Source organism: Danio rerio, chromosome 13 (genome assembly GCF_052040795.2).
Source record: "Danio rerio strain M-AB ecotype USA chromosome 13, GRCz13ab, whole genome shotgun sequence".
Taxonomy (NCBI): domain Eukaryota; kingdom Metazoa; phylum Chordata; class Actinopteri; order Cypriniformes; family Danionidae; genus Danio; species Danio rerio.
Genome location: NC_141033.1, coordinates 52,203,928 through 52,226,500, shown reverse-complemented (window position 1 = coordinate 52,226,500; position 22,573 = coordinate 52,203,928). Strand labels below are relative to the sequence as shown.

General features: G+C 36.1%; 1 long non-coding RNA gene across 1 annotated transcript in view; it reads right to left on the bottom strand.

Moving 5' to 3' along the window:
• Positions 1-22,573, bottom strand: part of LOC147841212 (uncharacterized) — a 1,204,737-nt gene that overhangs the window by 154,182 nt on the left and 1,027,982 nt on the right. The window lies entirely within an intron of this gene.

The window sequence follows — 22,573 nt, the reverse complement described above, 5'->3', positions numbered from 1 at the left end:
TGGATCAAATACTCCCCATATACATCGTTTTTTAATTTGCAGGCTGATTGCTTTTTTCATTCATATTTTAATAATGAACTTGCATGACGAGCATATAGGCTAAATTATTAATTAATTTATTTTACAAATGAGCAACAACTCATATCTGCCTTACCTCATATCTTCCCCCTGCGTCGACCTGAACTGGGTGCTTTCCTGTGCGTAATCAAACGCATCAAGGGAGACTGATGCAGAGGCAGTTGTCATAAAATTCTGTGTCTTTGGGCCCTATCATACACCCGGCGCAGTGTGGCGCATGGCGCGGCGCAATGTCTTTTGGTAGTTTCAGCTTGGCGCAAGAGTGGTTTTGAGGTGTTGCGCTACGCTGTTTAAATAGCAAATGCATTAGCGCTCATTTGTGCGCCCATAGGCGTTCTGGTCTAAAAAGGAAGGCGTTCTGAGGTGGACCGCTGGCGCGTTGCTATTTTGAGAAACTATAATAGATTTTTCATTAGACCAAAACTAACCCGGTCTAAACTCCAGCTTAATACAAGAGAGCAATAGGCAAATATCTTAAAATATGAAAAAAATTAAATATTAAGAATATATATAGTATATAATAAGAATAGATATAGAATATAAATATAAAGATTAAAAATATTACAAAACATATTATTTTCTAGCCTACATAAATATGAAAAATCACTGCTTTTATGTCTTTTTCATCTCGGGAGGCTTTTTCAGTTCATTCATAACAATTTGCTTTTGTATAATGTTATTATTATTAGCAGTATTATTTATTATATCCATATTTATATTTGTTTTATTAAAAAAAAGCTTAGATTTGCCCACCTGTCAGGTTTTAGACCATATGGGGCATGGCAGGTGTATTTGGAAATAACTCACACTTGGTCATTATTGTTTATTTATCCGTTTGCTAGAAATTAGAACTGAATTTAGAAATAGTTTTGAAACGAATATTTGCGCTTAACAAACAAAATTATTTATTTATAGACTAATTGATGTCTGTGCGTAAAGGTTTCCCTATCCAAGAGCGAAAGTGAAAGTAGATCCCGTCTGTAAATTAGCAAAAATGCATTCTGACACGCTCTGAAAGCGTTTGCGCCCTGCGTTTTGCGCTCTGTGCATGGACCATCAAAATAAAGCCCTATGTCTCGGAAAGTCGACTTCTCGTGACCAAAGACTGGATGTACTAGCGCCACTTCAGCTAGCGTTTTGTAGTTAGGAAACATTTCTCCTAAGCCTGTGATCAAAACTAAGTTTGCTGGATTCCTTGAATGTGGGATTTCCGGATCCTGCAAGCAACCGATTCACCGGGAAAAAATAGTACAGCACGCGCTCCTTCTGCACCATGGTCCCGGAGACTTACCCCTCGGCCCAAGAACGGCAGCTGGAGTCTGCCTGTGGACTCACTGCCCTAAGCAAGCCGATGCTGCCGCATCCGCGTCAGAATCGGCCCGCGAGTAATGTGCGCTGCGGCCCGGAGCTGGCGCGACTCAGTCCTTATATACCATCATATAAAACCTTTTGGTATTACATTGGAACATGGTATTACAACCATTTGAGTTGATATAACAGCAAACGCAGGCTATAATGTAAACACAAAGTGAAGGCACTGCGTTTAACCCTTGAATAAAATGCAAACAGCATACATATCCTATAACAAAAATAATCAAAGGACAAAATAAATAATAATAAACGTTTATTGATTGCAAAAAACAAATAATACTGAAAATGAATTAATTATTTTGTAGTGCACAAGAACATCAATATAAAAACAATAAACCTGACCTCCTTGCTGCCGCTTGGTTGGATCTTCATCGTCCACTGCATCACTTCCTCTTTTTTCACCTTTGTTATTAATATCACAACTATTTGGCCGTTTGAAAAAACTTTTCACACTGAGCTGCTGCGACATTTTTACAACTGTACGCAGCGGTGACAAAGAGGAGACAAAACAAGGGCAGTCGCCATCAGCTGGACAGGAGTGGGAATTACAGTTAGCTACAAATTACACGGTATGTGTAACGACGGGGGGAGTGACACAAACAACTGGAGTTTTGGATCCACATGCAGGTTTATTCAAAGTCAGGCAAGCGATGGTCAACACAGGTGCAAACAGGTATTTGGAGACAATCCAGAATCACAGTCGAATACAGGCTAGAGGTCAGAAAGGCAGGCAAAGACAAAGAGGCTAACAAGGCTAACGGTCGGTACACAAGATAACCCCTACTGAAAAAAACAGCTTAAACCAGCCTAGGCTGGTTGGCTGGTTTTAGCTGGTCGACCAGGCTGGTTTTAGAGGGGTTTTGGCCATTTCCAGGCTGGTTTCCAGCCATTTCCAGCCTGGTCTTAGCTGGTCAGGCTGGGAGATGACCAGCTAAAACCAGCTTGACCAGCCTAGCCAGCCTGGGAGCCCAGCCAAAACCAGCTATGTCCAGCTTAAACCAGGTCAAGCTGGTTTTAGCTGGATTTAGCTGGTCATTTTCCAGTCTGACCAGCTAAGACCGGGCTGGAAATGGCTGGAAACCAGCCTGGAAATGGCCAAAACTCCTCTAAAACCAGCCTGGTCGACCAGCTAAAACCAGCCAACCAGCCTAGGCTGGTTTAAGCTGGATTTTTCAGCAGGGACAAGACTGGGAAAATGCGTTGTAATGTCACTGATACAGCTAACAAGACTCTGCAAACTGGATGAGTTCATGAGTGGCTTATGTATGGTGTGATATCAGTCTGTGACAAGGTTCAGCTGGTGATTGTAATCAGGATAGATGAATGAACAGGCGTGCGTGTCTGGAAGAAGTGCATGTATGAAAATGTAGTCCTGGGATATGCGGAAGTGTAGTCCAAGTATAGTGGAAACCAGCGATCTCCGGACAGCGATCGCTGGTTCTCTGTAACTGAATGTTAAAGTTGCATTGTAAAAATGACTGTATATTTTACAGTAAAGATATAATTCTGTAAATATATATGGCAAGATAAATGGTGCTGTAAATGTAAATACAGTATATTTTTACTGTAATTGATTTTATAGTAAGTTGCTGGTAAACTGCTACTGCTTTTTAGTTACTGTAGATTATACAGAAAACAGTGGTGCTTTTACTTGAGTATGAATGTTTAGTACACTTTCCATCACTGGGTGACTCTCTGTAAAGCGTCAGGTGCTCATGTAAGGACAGTATTGAGGGAACAGGGGGCTCTGGAATACTCTGTTCTCTCCAGTGTCACCTTGGGACCGTCGGGCATCTGCTCCACAGGCAGTCTCCGCTTAATTGCCAGCGAAACTGTGCTGACCTTGTCTGACGGTGACGTGAATCTCCTCATTCAACAACACTGCTTTAATCCTGTAGAGCAGCAGAGACTCACGCTGAATCCATCATGAGCCCGTGCGGATACAGATGAAGCTGTTTCCATGGCGACCGCAGCATCCCCTGACGGTGATGATGCTCTGCAGAGATCATCTCTTCTGTGTTAAAGTAAAAGAGTCGGCGGAAAGTAGGTTACTTAGGAGAAATGTGAACCGGCTGACACTTCTCAAAAATAGACTGGAAGTGCTCTGATTTATTATGCGTTTTTCTTTGTGTGTGTGTGTGTGTGGGTCTGTTTTAGGTGAACAGCACATGAGGAGGAATTCAGGAGGATTTAATGTAGCCCACGCCTGAACTATGAGGTTTGCCGTATAGTTGTTGTTGACTAGTGACTCAAGACTTGTGTTGTGATAGCAGCGTCATTCATTTTCCTTCAGATTAGTCCCTTATTTATCAGGGGTCACCACAGCTTAATGAAACGCCAACTATTCCAGCATATGTTTTATGCAGTGGATGCCCTTCTAGCCGCAACCCAGTACTGGGAAACACTCATACACACACATTCACACAAACATTCATACTCTACAGCCTATTTAGCTTAATCACCTATAGCACATGTGTTTGGACTGTTGGGGAAACCGGAGCATACGGAGGAAACACACGCCAACACCGGGAGAACATGCAAACTTCACACAGAAATGCCAATGCCTGACCTTTCCGGGACTCGAACCAGCAACTATCTTGCTGTTAGGTGGCAGTGCTAAACCAATTTTACTGAATTTTTACTCAATGACTATTAATTATAAATTTAGGTTTGGTGATTTTATATATGCATTATTATTTAATCGAAATTACAAGCAAAACAGAACATTATGAAATATTTTATAGTTTATATTTATTAGTAATAATTTTAGCCTTTATTGTCAAGTATTTCATACAAATTTCAGTCAGCTAATTACATTTCTGCTTCATGTTTATTTATTTTAATTGTAAGGTTGGTAATATATTCATTTTTATCTTGTTCGAAATTGCAATAAAAACAGAACATTGCAAAACATTATGAAGATGTTATTTTTAGTAGTAATTTTAGCCTTTATTGTAAAATATTTCATTGAAATTTTACTCAGCTAAATAAAGTTCTGCCTAATGTTTATTTACTTTCAGTTTAGGGTTGGTAATTTTATATGTGCATTTTTATTTGATCAAAATTACAAAAAAAAAAAAAGAACATTGTGAAATATTATAAATATGTTATTTTTAAAACTAGTTTTAGCTTTATATTTTAAATATTTAATTAAAACTATAGTAAACCAATTTAATTTAATAAATAATATTTATTTATTTGTTTTTATGGTCAGTCAATTTAGTGCATGTATTAATAAAAAAATTTAAACGAGAATTATGCCTTGTTAATAAATGTTAAAAATAATATTTTAAGTTTTTCGTCTAAAAACCTTTTATTATAAATTTTAATAGCAGGTAAAAACAGTTAAATGCAATGTAGGACATTTGAATAAATATGACAACAGAACACAGCATTTATACTATACAATATTATTAAATATACTATTAAATATATACATTTAATCGAAAAATTCAATACAAAACTTTGTGAAATATTATAAAAAAAAATTTTTGTTGCTGTTGTACTTTTAGCCTGCATTGTAAAATGTTTTATTTTAATTTTAGTGTACTAATTTATATTTCTGCCTAATATTTATGTATTTTAATTTTAGGGTTTGTCATATTATATATTCATTTTTATCTTGATCGAAATTACAATAATAACAAAACATTATGAAATATTATATAATTGTCATTTTTAGTAGTATTATTAGCCTTTATTAACAAGTATTTCATTAAAATTTCAGTCAGCTAATAACATTTAAGCCTAATATTTATTTATATTTTATATGTACATGTTTATTTGACCAAAATTACGATAAAGGTAGAACATTGCGAAATATTAAAAAGCTGTTATTTTTAGAAAAATGTAAAATGGTTTTAGCCTTTATTGTAAAATATGTCTTTTACATTTTCATTTAAATATTTTTCTTCTACTTTCTGCCTAATACTTTTGTATTTTAATTTTTATTTAATAACCTTTATTATGATTTTTAATAGCAGGTACAACAGTTAAATGCAGTTAAATATCATATCATATATATATATATATATATATATATATATATATATATATATATTTTATTTATTTACTTATTTGACCAAAAATTTATTGAAAATAAAAATTTTGTGAAATATTATAAATTATTTTTTGTTGTAATTTTAGCCTTTATTGTAAAATGTATCATACATTTTTTTTGTACAGTTATTTAATTTGGACACGTTTGAACATTTTTTATATTTTATATATATACACACACACACACAATAATTAGTGGGTATATAATATAATATAATATAATATAATATAATATAATATAATATAATATAATATAATATAATATAATATAATATAATATTCAATCATTCTTTTTTCTTCGGCTTAGTCCCTTACATATCAGGGGTCACCACAGCGGAATGAACTACCAACTATTCCAGCTTGTTTTACACAGCAGATGCCCTTCCAGCTGCAACCCAGTACTGGGAAACACCCACAAACACTCACTTTCACACACACACACTCATACACTACGGTCAATTTAGTTGTCCAACTCACCTATAGCGCGGGACTCCAACCAGTGACCTTCTTGCTGTGAAGCGACAGTGCTAACCACTGAGCCACCCCAATGTGAAATATTATATAGATCCATATTATAATTGCAGACAATGAACTACTTTCCTTCTGAATATATTTGTGTATTGCTGTGACATAAACCTGAATCGAATCCTCTTCAGGAATCGATCTGAAGTGATGATTTTGATGATCAAGGAAGGAGCATTTCTGATTATTATCAGTGATATAATAGAGAGCGAACGGCTTCACGTCGCTGTGATTACTTGTAATACAGCCTCAGTCACTGTCACTGGTTTCTCTTGTGTGCTTTACATGTTTGCTAGTGGCGTCTGGGTATCAGTGATTCCGCTGTTCTCAGATCTGACAGTCAGCAGATAAATGTGTGCCTCCGGGCTCGTTCTCCAGTGCTGCGGAAGCGGCGTCTTTTACACTGATCTCTCTGCATCAGCACTGAGCAGTTTGTGGCTTTTGGCAGGCACTGGCTTTTTCATTAATCTTGTGCAACTTCCTTTCAGTGTGTGTAACTGTAACAGAGGCCGGTTCCCAACTGAAACACCAGTGTGTCCTCATTCACACAGTGCTGGAAGGAGTTTATTTTTATTTCCATTTAGTCAAGAGTTTAGTCAGTTTACAGCGAAAATCAGAATTATTAGCCCACCTTTATTTTATTATTCTTTTCAAGAGTTCACACTTAGCTAATGATTGGTAATAAGCTTGTTTGGCATGCTGTCCCGGGAGAGAGCCCCGAGCTCAAAAGATCCTCGAGCCCTAAGCTCCCTCCCGTTGCAGGGCGAGAGGGGAGTTTGAACTCGGGTAGATCTCGAGAACACCCCCCCCCCATGACAGAATTAAATTTGATGCTAATTTGGTTTAGCCGATTTACTTAAGTCTCATGTTTTTGGGAGTGTGGGAGGAAACCGGAAGACCCGGGGAAAACCCACGCAAGCACGGGGAGAACATGAGCTTCACACGAAAATGCTGTCTGGTTGGGTGGATACCCGAGTCGGAGGCATTTTTTGCTGTGAGGCTGCAGTGCTAGCCACTGGGCCGCCGTGCCGCCCTGTAGAAAATAGGGGTGGAAGGGGGGGTTCTTCAAGACGAAGATGACTAAAGGTAAGATGTTTGGTTATTTATACTGGGTTAGGAATAGTCTGATTGGTGGTTCGTACGTTAGCTTGACTCAGGGCCAGCCGTGTCAATCATAAGCACGTAATTCTCTCGAAATTAGTTTATGAATAAACTTCACTTAAAAATATTTCCCAAATGATGTTTAACAGAGCAAAGACATTTTCACAGTATGTCTGTTAATATTTTTTCTCCTGGAGAAAGTCTTATTTGTTTTATTTCGGCTAGAATAAAATACGTTTTTTTTAATTTTTAAAAACTATTTTAGGGACAAAATTATTAGTCCTTTAAGCCAGGGGTTCCCAAACTTTTCAGCACGCGACCCCTAAAATAACAATGCCAGTGACTCGCGACCCCCAATATCCTCTGAGGTGGTTATAAATACAGAAAACTTGCATGCAATGGCGCACACACACACACCAATAGACAAAAGTCTATTCTTCGTTTAATTTTTTTTTTATGTATGTCAGTGCTGTAAAAGGGCCAGAAAGTTTAAGCTGGTGTTATAAAATCATTCTGCTGCATCTGACGCTATTGCTGTCTTTAATATAATGTATTTACCCCAGGGGTTGCAATCCAATAGAACTAGTAAAAAAGCTACTATAGTAACTATAAATGACTGTTTTATTCTCTTCAGTTGGTTATTGATAAAATATGGTAATTCTCATGGCCTAATAATAATAAGTAGATTTTTGGAAATCACCAGGCGACCCCCCTTCATTGTTCCGCGACCCCTCAAGGGGTCCCGAACCCCACTTTGAGAACCACTGCTTTAAGCTATTTTTATTGTGTGTGAAAAGCACTCGACGTCACTTGAATGCGCCCCTCCCACTGATTAGCATAGGCTTTGCATACAGCTTGAAGTTGAAAATGAAATTTCATTTCTGCTGCAAAAAGTCGTGCCCAACTGAGTCTGGTTCTCTCAAGGTTTTTTTTCTTCACTCCCATCAGGTGAAGTTTTTTTTCCCTCTCCGCTGTCGCCACTGGCTCGCATGGTTCAGGATTGGTAGAGCTACGCATCGATGAATTGGCTCTTCAGTGTTTGAACTCTCAGTAATGATTAAATCACACTGAACTGAGCTAAACTGAACTGAACTTAAACACTAAAAAACTGAACTTCCCTGTTCCAGTTACTATGACCATTTATGTGAAGCTGCTTTGACACAATCTACATTGTAAAAGCGCTATACAAATAAAGCTGAATTGAATTGAATTGAAATCGAAAATGAAAACTGAAATGAAAAAGTGTCAATAAAAGGAAAGCTTAAATTTACATTTTCATTTGAATTGTGTCACTATTATAGCGTGAACATTAATAACACGCTTTGTAAAAATTGTGTTTGCATTTTATTTTTCAGTTTGGCTTTTCATTTTAATATTGGCAGTCTTGACGTGGAAATGCAGTGAAAATGAAATGTTAAATTGGCAACTTCATTTTAATTATCAATTTGACAGGGACGATGCGTTGTCAAAATGAAAATGCAATAATTTCATTTCGTTTTCAATTTTGGCAGATATTTTGCGGACAGTGTTTTAAAATGAAACTGTTAATCTGATTTTCATTTTCATTTCCAGTGTTTATTTGATGTATTTAAAATTGGCAGGATTTACCTTTCATATTTTTTCACCTATAGTCTACAGCAGGGGTCACCAATCCTGGTCCTGGAGGGCCGGTGTCCCTGCAGGGTTTAGCTCCAACTTGCCTTAACACACCTGCACGGATGTTTCAAGTATGCCTAGTAAGACCTTGATTAGCTGGTTCAGGTGTGTTTGATTCGGGTTGGAGCTAAAATTAGCAGGACACCGGCCCTTCAGGAACAAGTTTGGTGACCACTGGTCTACAGAATAAACCATCATTATACAATAACTCGCCTAATTACCCTAACCTGCCTAGTTAACCTAATTAACCTAGTTAAGCCTTTAAATGTCACTTTAAGCTGTATAGAAGTGTCTTGAAGAATATCTAGTCTAATTTTATTTACTGTCATCATGGCAAAGATAAAATAAATCAGTTATTAGAAATTTGTTATTAAAACTATTATGATTAGAAATGTGCTAAATCTCTTCGTTAAACAGAAATTGGGGAAGAAATAAACAGGGGGGCGAATAATTCTGACCTCAACTGTATGTTGTAACGGGGTGGGAAAATAATAAGCTTGTGCTTCATCCCACTCTATTTTCGACCATGTTGAAATGTATTTTTTGTTAAATATATTATATATATATGAAATTTATGTTAGAAAATAAATAAATCAAATCAAACTAACAAGTCAAAATACACTAATTTTATTCAAAAACATGCACTGCAATTTTACTACCACTTTTACTAAATGCACATCTAGTATTTAGGATGCTGATTTCTGTTAGGACAGTGCATGCAAAAGTTAATGTTCACAGTGCATCTGTGGCCTGGTTTGAGTGTTGTTTTTCTGGCAGTGCAGCAGAAAACAGCATGAGCTCAGATCAGAGTCATCGACACACACACAAACACACAGTAAATCCTCATGAGTCACAGCTGAACACACACACACACACACACACACACACACACACACACACACACACACACACACACACACACACACACACACACACACACACACACACACAAACTGGCTTCAGTGTGTGATGCTGATTCTGCTTCAGGATTCAGCTGAAGGTCAGAGCGTCTGTAAGTGAGCCGCTGTGACTCTGAATGTGGGTCAGTGCAGACTCGTCCACTGCTGTATGTCACACACTTATTCTCCACTGAGAGAAACTTCTGTGACTGGAGCAGCAGAAAAATATGCGTTAAAAAGAGCTCTGCGTGTTTTTGGTTTGAAAATGAGGTCGCTGGAATGAGGGACTTTACAGCAGTGGGTGTCCGAGATGGGGTTTTTCAGTATACAGATAACTCTGTATGCGAGTGGGATGACCAACGGCTGGTATACTGTAATACTGATATGCATATGCATTTAAGTGATGGTAATTCGAAAGTTTGTAGGTAGTATTAAATTAATTTTACATTGTTTTATTAAAATGTCATAGTTTTAAATCCTTACACTGTAAAAATGTAATGACAAAAGTCAAGACAACAACGTTATTTTCATGAATGAATCAGGTTTCAGCTCTTTATTTTAAATTATACATTATACATTATAACTTAATACTTTGTCATTTTGATTGATGTGAGTTGAGATGTGCAGTTCATATTGCAAAAATATGAAATCAACGTATATAAAAATATGCATTTATATAATATAACTTTAAATATTTGTTAATTCATTGAGCCTAACATTTTGTCAATTCCAGTCAAGGTTTTGGAAGTATAAATTAATTTTTAATATGATACTTTAAACCAGAGGTTCCCAAAGTGGGGGTCGGGACCCCCCGAGGGGTCGCGTGACAATGAAGGGGGGTCGCCAGGTGATTTTTAAAAATCAATAAATTTTTATTAAACCTTAAGACTTACTGTATTTTATCAATAACCTACTGAAGAGAAAAAAATAGTCGTTTATAGTTACTATAAACTATATAGTTACTATAGTAGCTTATAGTTACTAGTTCTATTGGATTGCGACTTCTCGGGTAATTACATTATACTAAAGACACAGCAATACTGTCAGATGCAGCAGATTTTGTAACACCAGGTTAAACTTTCTAGCCCATTTACCGCACTGACATACATTAAAAAAACAAAACAAAGAATAGACTAGGGTCTATTGGTGTGTGTGCGTCATTGCATACAAGGTTTCTGTATTTATAACCACCACCTCAGAGAATATTGGGGGTCACGAGTCACTGGCATTGTCATTTTGGGGGTCGCGGGCTAAAAAGTTTGGGAACCCCTGAATTAAACCAATCCTTGAGATAAAGCACTGTTGTTGAGCAATCACAGCGTAGCTTCATTTTAAAATTAAATACATTTTTTTTTTTTACTTTTTTAGCAAGTTTTTTCACATTTTTTCTTATTTTATTTTAGGGAATTTCGATAATTCTTAAATTTATTGTTGCCAAGCAAGTGCACAACTTTACTAAATGATTAAATATAAGTTTAATCTTTAGGTTTGCATTAATCAACAGCATTTAAAAAGGTTTTTAAACGTCATCACTAAGTTTTTGCCCATGCTAATTATTTTTATTTTAAGTCAAAACTCAATACTTACTTTTAAAATGGTTCCAATCTGCACTGCAACTTTCATACCACTTTTAATTTAATAATTTGTTTAAATTCATCTGTATTACATTCATAATTGGTTTGGTCAATTCTAATTCGTTTTTTTGGACTTGGACTTGTAGATCAAAACTTCATGGTATCAATTTATTTTGATGGTCCTTTTAATGCATTTTGTGTAATTGAAGTTACATTGCATCTACAGTTGAGGTCAGAATTATTATTAGCCCCCTGAATTATTAGCCACCTTGTTTATTATTTTTATTTTTTACCAATTTCTGTTTAATGGAGAGCAGATTTTTCAACCCATTTCTGAACATAATAGTTTTAATAACTCATCTCTAATGACTGATATTTTTTATCTTTGCCATGATGACAGTAAATACTATTTTAAGACACTTCTATACAGCTTAAAGTGGCATTTAAAGGCTTAACTAGGTTAATTAGGTTAACTAGGCAGGTTAGGGTAATTAGCAACTTATTGTATAACAGTGGTTTGTTCTGTAGACTATCGAAAATATATAGCTTAAAGGGGCTAATAATATTGTCTCTAAAATGACTTTTAAAAAAAATCAAAAACTGCTTTTATTCTAGCCGAAATAAAACAAATAAGACTTTCTCCAGAAGAAATAATATTATCAGACATACTGTGAAAAATTTCTTGCTCTGTCAATCATCTTTTGGGAAATATTTGAAAAAGAAGAAATAATTCAAAGGGGGCTAATAATTCTGACTTCAACTGTGCCTGCCAACTAATTCTCATTAGATTATAAGTAGACTGTTAGGTTGGGGTTAGTGTAAGTTGACATGTTCTTGAAAGATTTCTTATAATCAATTAAATGTATTGAAGGGGCAGTAACAGCAGGTATTTAGCAGACAGTCTACTAATACTCAAATGAGAATTATTATTGCAATGCAACTTTTAGTCAACAAAATGTGCAATATAGCGACCATCTAAATAAAAGTGTCACCCTTCATGGTTTCACATTATTTTGGATTTTAAAGAATTTTTGTTAGTCAATGTTCAGTTCTTTCTTTTAACATTTTCAGAATGTTCACTGCAATTTTAGTACAACTTTGAATTTTATACATTTTAAATTAATCTTTATTACATTCATCATTTTTTATTAAAGCTAATTAGTTTTATTGATTTTTGATGGTCAAATTGTGCAACAAAAAACGTCTTTATTTTGGTAAATATTAATTATTTTATGAATTCTTGTTTGCAATTTTAATATCACTTTTAGTTTAATTTATTTTTAAATGCAACTATTTTGATAATTACTCAATGAATTTTTGTCAATACTAATTCGTTTTATGGATTTTTGAACGCCAAATTTCTGTAATATTATGCAGTTTAAACATTTTTAAAATGCATATTTATTAAATTTGTTATTGTTTTGTCAAATTTTGAAGGTCAAATTGTTAAACAGCATTTAAAAACTTTTATAAAACTTCATTATTTCGGTCAATACTGATTAGTTTATCTAACTAACTAATTAGTTAATTTTTGTAAGGCAAAGTTCAGTCATTTCATTTAACATTGTCAGAGTGTGCGCTGCAACTTTAGTACAACTTTTAATTTAATACATTTTTAAATGCATCTTTACTGCATTCATTATTTATGTGCAACAGCATTTAAAAACTTTTATAAAACTTAATTTCTATATTTTAATCTATACTTATTATTGTTATGAGATTTTCAAAGTCAAAGTTCAGTCATTTCATTTAAAATGGTCAGATTCAGCTCTGCAATTTTAGGGCCACTTTTAATTTAATTTATTTTTAAATGCAACTATTTTATTCATTAATCAATAATTGTTTTGTCAATACTAATTAGTTTTATGGATTTTTAAAAGTCAAATTTCAGTAGTTTTACACAAAGTGATCAAAATGTTCACTGCAATGTTAGTACAACATTTAATTAAATTTATTTTTAAATGCAACTTTATTACATTCATATTTTTTGTCAATGCTTATTAGTTTTACAGACTTTTGTAGGTCAAATTGGTGAGGAGTATTTTATTAAACTTTTAATAAACTTCATTATTTTGGTCAATACTAATTAGTGTCATGAATTATTGTAAGTCAAAGTCATTTTTTAATTTAGTAACTTTATGGAAAACGTGATCTTTTTATTATTGCTGTTCTGTAGCATTGCAGCACTCTGCCTATAATTATCTCTATGTTTATTTAGTAAAAGTTTCAGTTTCAGCACATGTTTAAATCCAGTTATCTGCTGAGGTTTATTAATAATAACCCTGACCTTTCAGATCTTGGGGAGTTTTTACTAGATGACAAATAACGAAAGCCAACTTTTCTGTCACTTCTCCACCTTTATCTGACGTGTGAATCTGCTGGTAGAAATTTCCAGCATGTCAAACTCTGATGAGTAGTAAATGAATAGTATTAGTTGGTACTCACCCTGCAAATATGTGCCCTAAGGGAGTCCTATTTCTAGGTGCAAAGTCTAAATTGCATGGCGCAAAACCACTTTAGTTTTTTCAGACATAAAAACACGGTTTGCGCCACGGTGCATGGTCTAACAGAGTTGTGCTTATTCTCTTATTGAGTTCTGGCTGTGTTTTGTGCATTAAACCAATCAGAGTCACATCTCTCATTACCTTTAAGAGTCAGTTGTGTCACGCCATGGCACATTTGCTATTAACATAGTGGACTTTGTAAGTGTAAAAACTGAACGCTTCACTAGCGAGAAAACAGTTAAGCAGAGCATCTGCAGCGCAAGGATAAAGAATGAGCCTCCTCCATTCAGCCTCTTTACTTTCTCTTTTCTTTACTTTTACTCTTTACTTTAAACGGTGGAAACTCACTCGACTGAAGACATCCATTAGCCTACACTGTAAAAAAATCTGTAGTTTTTAAATGTTGTTACGGCCCAGGCTCAAAACTGTCTCGAATAACAGCAACATTCTAGATTTTAGCCGAACATATGGAAGACACAGACGTTTGAATGGTTAAATTGACGTTCCGTCAATACGTTTAATTTTCCATAAATCATAAGTTTTCAAAAGAGACAAAACATTAACAAAAATCAAGTAGACAGGTAGGGAAGCTAAGGTAAACAGGTCTCTGGCTATACTGTTTTACATGGACAGATTTTACCTAAACTCCCGTGAAAGGAATAAAAATAGGTGAGTCTTCCGGGCCACTGCCTACCTTCGCTAAACTAAATAAATAACAAAACGTGACTATGAAAAATAAACCCCTACCTGCTACAAAACAAAGTATCAAAATAAACAAACTAGTTAACACATTACAAACTGAGAATCAAAAGATTAACAGTAACAAAACACTAAATGGAGCGGCATCTAGATGACCGCCTGGCTTGCGGAGCACCGCCAGCCAGACCGCCTGAGCGCAAGCCACCAGTGAGCTGAGAGAGGGCAAGAGACTGCAAGACAGAAAGAGAGAGAGAGAGACGCCATTTCTGTCAGCCTTTTATACTGGAAATCCCCAGTGACGTCACGGGCGTCATCCAATCCTCGATAAGCCGGCTATAGAAACACTCCTCCTAGAACTCGATCGCAAGCACAAAACGGCATTAAATAAATAGATTAATTAAATAACACAGACCTTCGTTACAAATGTATTAAACATTAAATAATGGTGGTTAAATTAAAGAAATATATTGTAAAATAACGGATATTAATTTACAGAAACTACCCTAAATTAAATTTCTGTAATTTTATATTGGTTATTTTACGGTAAATATCTGTATTTTAATGGGCATTTATAATGTTTTTTTCTTTATATAATAATTAAATTTGTTAAGCGCAAAGATTTGATTCAAGACTATTTCTAAATTCAGTTCTAATCTCCAGCAAAGGAATAAATGAACAATAATAACAAAGTGTGGTCAAAACACTGAGTTATTTCCAAACACACGTCCTGTTCTTATGCCCCATATGGTGATGCAGACGTCTCCAAAACCCCACAGGTGGAAAAATCTACACTGGTTTTTATTAAAACAAATATAAATCTGCAGATAATAAATAATACTGTTAATAATGAAAATGACATTATACAGACGCATATTGTCATGAATAAACTGAAAAAACAAAAACAAAAAACTCGAGATGAGGCATGAAGGCAGTGGTTTTTATATTTATGTAGACAATAATAATGTTTGTATCATTTTAATCCTTTAATTGTTTTCATCTGTAAAGATATTTGTGTATTTCTGTACATTAAGCAATGTGTATGCGTTTAAACCCGCAACTAACACACACTTCGCTGGACACATACACTTAGGGGTGGGTGATTTGGGTAAAAAAACAATATTGTTGTGTTATAGCTTAAATAAAATTCATAACGCAAAAACAACATTACGCACACATATTATTACAGCAGTTCTGTGTCAGTTAAATCAGTTGACTGTTGAAATTAAAATATTTAACTCAGCTGGTTGAGTTATTAATAAATAACCAAATAAAGGTTAAAAATAACCCAACAGAGCACAAAATATTTAACTCAACTGGTCAAGTTATTAATAAATAACCTAATAAAGGTTACAAATAACCCAACAGAGCACCAAATATTTAACTCAACTGGTTGAGTTATTAATAAATAACCAAATAAAGGTTAAAAATAACCCAGCAGGCACCAAATATTTAACCCAACTGGTTGATTTAATAATAAATAACCAAATAAAGGTTAAAAATAACCCAACAGAGCACCAAATATATAACCCAACTGGTCGAGTTAATAATAAATAACCAAATAAAGGTTAAAAAATAACCCAGCAGGCACCAAATATTTAACCCAACTGGTCGAGTTAATAATAAATAACCAAATAAAGGTAAAAATAACCCAACAGAGCACCAAATATTTAACAGCTGGTTGAGTTATTTAATAAATAACCAAATAAAGGTTAAAAGTAACCCCACAAATCACCAAATATATTTAACTCAACTATTAGGTTAAATTAATAACTCAACGTTTTTTAGATTGCAGCTTTTTTTTTTTAAACTGTTGCGACGTGTAGTTACATTTCTTGAGAGGTGCACGTCAACATCGGCATCAGCCATGAAGCCGTGAAGGATGCGCCAAACCAGACGCGTGTGCTTGATGCAGAAGTATAAATTAGCCTTAACCCTAGCAACTGCATCCATGAAAACCTTTCCCTAACAACCACAACCCTCCAGCACTTGTACAGGCAAACAAACTCACATCTCTTCAGCTGATATAAAGTAGAGTTATGATTTATTTGTGTGCAGGCAAACATCCAGGTACTTTTGACTGCAGGAAGCTGAATGACTTTCAGACGTCTCACACATGCAGGCCTGTTGTTGGTGGATCTGCTTTAGTCTCTAGTGTGTGTCTGTGTGTGTGTGTGTGTGTGTGTGTGTGTTCAGGATTCACTGCACTCTAAAGTATTTTAGTGCTTTGGTTGTTCCCGTAAGAGCAGGCAGGCTGCCACACGCTCGCTCATCCGTCCACATGATCAGAGAGAGAGAGAGAGAGAGAGGGAGGCTCTTAATGCAGTGAGTCAGCATTACAGACTCCATTACAGGCCAGCACCGCTTAACCCTTTCCTTCCTCCACCCACAACACTATTCTCTATGCAGGCTTCAGATTAACCTCGCTTTTAAATGTAGTGTGTTGGTAAATCAGCCTATTAAAATGTGTTTAAAGGTGCTGTGTGTACATTTTTGTCAGTCTAAAGCATTAAAAACATAATATGTCTGCAGATATTTGAGAAACATGCTAAGTGAATGTATTTGTTTATCTAAAAATCAATACTAGTCAGTTATTCTGCTTTAAGAATGTCCGTCCTTGTTTTAATCTCTATCTCTCGATCCTACTGCCAGTTTAACCAGATATATTTAACTACGGCTTTCCTTTGTGGAAAAAACTGCGTATTTCATTTCAGTCATGAAGCCGTATTAATGTATGAGGATGCAGCATTACAGACTCCTATACAGTCTAGCACAGCTTAACCCTTTCCTTCCTCCACCCACAGCACTATTCCTCTCTAATACTGGCTTAAGAGCTTCAGATTAACCTCGCTTTGAAATGAAGCCTGTCCGTAGATCACACAATCACATATTGAGCAATAATTATTTGATGGCCTATTGATATATATTTCAAGAATTCACACTTAGCTGAGGATTGATTATAAAGTGTGTTTGGCATGCTGTCCTGGGAGAGAGCCCTGAGCTTTTAAGATCCTCGAGCTTGGGGCTCCCTCCAGTTTGCAGGGGAGTTTGAGCTCAGGATCTCAAGAACTCCCCTGCTGTAGTAGCTATCGAACAGATAGAGATCGCTCTTAAGAGACAGATACTTACTAGGAGCATGTCTATGGTGCTGATTTAGATTAGTCAATCGACTTGCATGTTTTTGGACGGTGGGAGGAATCCGGGGGGGCCTGGAAGAATCCCACATGAGCATGGGGAGAACGTGTAAACTCCACACAGAAATGTCAGCTGGCTTGGTAAGGACTAGAACCATGGGATGTTCTTGCTGTGAGTGCGTGGGGTGGAAGGGGGGATTCTTCAAAATGAAGATGGCTGTGGGTTGGGACTTAGGGTATTTATAGTGGCTCAGGAATCGTCTGATTGGTGAATCATGAATTAGCTAATCCATGTTTAATCATAAGCATGTGATGCTCTTGAAATTAGGTTATAAATAAACTCCACTTAGTGTGCTCGGGGAAGCCACTGTGGTGTTTTTTCTTTTCTAATAAATGTGTTGTGCCTCAGAAGACGAAGAAGAAACGTAATGAATGCAACGCAGTGGCTTTTGGAGGCGTGAGACGCTCTTTGGGAGCACAGATAGATGCTCAAGACAGTTCTAGAGGGAATAATAGTAGAATAAATAATAGGGATGTCCAGATCCGATTACGTAATCGGAGCCGATCACGTGGTTTCAGACTCGATCGGACTTGGACATTACCTCCCGATCAGGACTCTAATTTGTATATACTGTTGAAGTCAGAATTATTAGCCTCCCTGTTTATTTTTTTCTCTTAATTTCTGTTTAATTAAGAGATTTTTTCAACACATTTCAATGCATAATAGTTTTAATAACTGATTTATATCTTTGCCATGATGACAGTAAATAATATTTGCCCAGAAATTTTCAAGACACTTCTATAACGCTAAAGGCTGATTTATACTTCTGTGTCAAACGTCGGCGTATGCTAAGGCGCTGACGCATAGCCCTTCGCCGTGGCCGTCGGCGTCGCTGATGTGCACCTCTCAAAAATTGTAACTACACATCGCAACGACGCATAGCGCAAGCTCTGTGATTGGTCGGCTTGGTAGCGCTGACGAATGGTGCGAGACTGATGGAGTGATTGTTTACAAGTGTAGAGTCCCATGAAGGAGCTCCGGAAGGAAAGTTTTGTTTTGTGTTTACCTCATAGTTAAAGTTGTTGCTCGTCCGCCGGTTCCTGCCTCAAAATGAGCGAGTTAGAGCCACTTGTACATCCAGGAAGTGTTCAGGAAAAGCAAAACAGCAGAGAAGAAACTGGACACAGAGGAACATTTACACCTCACTGCCCACTAGCGTTTCGGAAGTGTTAATGCAGACCAACAGAGACAGCGTGCAGAAGTATAAATGCACAGCTACACGCGTTGCATGCGTCGTGGGTCACGCCGGTCACTTGACGCAGAAGTATAAACCAGGCTTTAAAGTGACATTTAAAGGCTTAACTAGGTTAATTAGGTTAGCTAGGCAGGTTAGGGTAATTAGGCAAGTATAACGATGGTTTGTTCTGTAGACTATCGAAAAAAAATATAGCTTAAAGGGGCTAATAATTTTGTCCCTAAATTGGCTTTTAAAAAATAAAAACTGCTTTTATTCTAGCTGAAATAAAACAAATAAGACTTTCTCCAGAAGAAAAAATATTATCAGACATACTGTGAACATTTCCCTGCTCTGTTATTCATCATTTGGGAAAAATATTTAGAAAAGAAGAAAAAAATCATAGGGGGCTTATAATTCTGACTTCAACTGTATATATTCTCATTATTTTGTAACACATCAATATGTATGCGGTGGCACAGTTAGACCTCTTTCTTGACTTCACAGAAACAACACATGCGGCATGACATCACTTTGTTGTAGAGATGCTATTGGTTAAATGCCAGCAAAGTAGAACACAGGTGCAGCTTCAAGCGAAAAGCGCGAGTATGTCTGCCGTCTGGAGGTATTATAAAGTTGATGGCCACAACATTGCCATAGCAAACTGTGAGATATGTAAACTTGGGATTGCCTGCCTGGTGTTTAAGTTAAGCTGCCATTCGTTTTGATATTAGATCTTTTTATATTTACTGTTGCACTACAGTCCAAAAGTGAAGAGTTGATGTTATTTATTACCTGGGGTCTGTTCTTCGTACGTGGATTACTCAGTTAGCTGGATTTGGATGTTGACGATTTGACATGATCCAGGATCATTTCGTTCTTCAAAACTGATCCGAGAGTTGTTGTCATAGCAACAGTTCTGCTAGGTCAAACCTGATCGGGAGCAGGTTCAATTCATGTAAACAGGATTAGATCGGTTCAGTTCAAGCAAAGATAATAAAGTACGTTCCGAATTCTGATATTTCTTACATTAGTAGTTATATACACTTGGGAAAATGGTAAATATGTTTTAACTATATATATATATATATATATATATATATATATATATATATATAAAGTTATAGTTATTAATAAAATAAATAAAGTTATACATATTAATAAAACTTATGCAATCTGCACCCTCGAAATGAAAGTACAAAGACTGCCACCTGGTGGTGCACAGAGAAAACTTGTTGATAAGAACTTTAAATCTCCACAATAGAGTTTTTTTTTTAAAAGCAATAATACATTTCAGCAGTCATGAACATGTTTTGATAGTTAATATACCAGTGATTTGATGTATCACAAAAAGTTGCAGACGCCTTTACCAATATCAAAATGCCTTTGTAAACAACCAATTATTCTTTACACCGATAAAAAAATGGCTACTATAATAAAGAAAATCTTCTCTAAATGTAGAACTAAATACACTGATATACATTGAAATACATGAGGATACTCTTGACACATGAAAGTGTAAAGCCTGCAGCTCACAACAAATGTGGAAGGTTATTGCGTGTCATATTTAACAAGCCGTTTACTGCTAATTTGATGTAATTTTGCTCACATGGATAATTGAATATTAATCAGATGATGTCATTACGCTGCTGTGCCGTCAGCCAATCGTTGCATTGCTGATCATGATTTCGAGGATGATAGATCTGTCCTTCATAACACACGCAGCGATCTCAGATCAGTTCATCCAGACATTCTAATCTGATTCGCGAACTTCTTTGAAGAACCAAATTAGCGAGAGATCAGTTATCAAGATTAAAAGATCCAGGATCTGCCAAATAATCTTAGATCATTTAAGCAAAGTACGAAGAATGGACCCCTGATTGTTCAAGGTCTGTTTATTAACAGAGTTGTTGAATGTTAAAATAAGGTTAAATACAAACATAAGGAACATTCTGGATCTGTTTCTTCACTCTTCCTTATTCTTTTCAATATATTACGTATTAGGTTTTTGGTATCGGTAGATGCTCGAAATCAAATGACTCGGACTCGAAGGCGAAAACCTGATTGGGCAGCCTGATCTCACAAGAAAAAGTAAGTATTTTACGTTTTGCCAGTTTAGTGGCCAATTCGTACGAATTTGTACGAGTTCAGTACGATTTTAAAAAGGAGGCGTGGCACCTAACCCCACCCCTAAACCCAACCGTCGTTGGGGGATGAGCAAGTCGTACTAAATTATACGAATTAGATTGTACGAATTCATACGAATTAGCCGCTAAATTAAAGTTACAAATTGCCGTGAGATTGTGTTGGATTGGGACATCCCTAGTAAAAATAATACTGAACCACTGTGATGACAGACTTTGGCTGAGGGGTTTCAGATTTACAATGTGCTGGAAATGCAAATTCCATTAATACGTCCCATCATGCACATTTTCATCATCACATCAAACTAAATCACATCACTTTACTAATGTACATGCTGGAATTATTATTATTAATACATGTGTTTCTATCATAGTTTATGCACTTATTTTTTAAAAATGGATACACTTCTTGGCAGTTTCATTAATAATTTTTCATACGATATTCCAGAATGCACAAAAAAAGTTTTTTTCCCTCCAACATTCTTCAGAATATCTTGTTTTGTGTTTAAGAGAAGAAAGAAATTAATAAAAGCATATACAAGATACAAATTTAGTGTCAGAAAATTAGATTCTTTTCTATTTTTGGGTGAACTGTCCCTTTAAATGTAAGTTTTGCAGTGTCTGGCTGCAATGCAAAGTCATAAATGTAGCCTATTGTCTAAAATAAATGCTTTAAGACCCCACAGTCTCGTACTGCGGTGGGCATGGCGTGTGTTTACTGTGTTCAGACACAATGTGAGGGAGGGAGGCTCGGATGGAGAATGTAGGTCACATTCCTGAGCTGAAAGCTTTCCGAGCGACACAATCACAGCAGGATTTCCGGCATTTCACTGAAGGCTGTGCAGCGAACGCATTTCCCCTGTGTTTTCCCCCAAACAGAGATTCCCGTCCGCAGGATGAAAGCCGCCGCTGACCTCGCAGATCAGTGTGTTTGTGTGGTTTAGAGCTGAGATTGACCCGTCTGCAGCACCACATGCACATCGGCACTCATTATTTCAGAAATCTGACAAACTCCAGACTGAAGCAGCACGTAGTGCATTCCACACACACACACTCAAAATCAAACACAGACTGGCTGGTGAAATGTCCCTGACCTCTAAAGCACACACCCTTACATGTTTAGTTCATTATCTAAATGAGGTCATTGCATGTTTATATTTAACATGAAATTAAAATTATTGTTTGAAAGGGAAAATTCTGAATGCTAAAAACCAAAAGTGCATCATAATAATGAAGTAATTCTGTAGACCTTTTAAAATTAAATGAAACAGTCAAATTTAATTGTCAGTGAACAAGTCAAGAGGCCAGGCACGTGCACACATAGGGCTCAACCTGTGCAGTGCACATGCCCTTTTTAGTCTTGGATAGAAAATGCCCTTCCAAAATGATCAAAAGTGCCCCCGCAACGCGACACACCCTCGGTCCCGCCTATTAGTGTTATTTGAGCGAACTCTTCCAGTGAGCATGTGTTGTTCATGCATACTTCAGTTAATGTGTACATAAGCAGAATATACACAAAGCTGAATACTGAGCTATTTTGAACTGACTGCAATGTGTATGCTTCATAGCGCAGTATTTTCTGCATCCGGTGTGAAAGCCG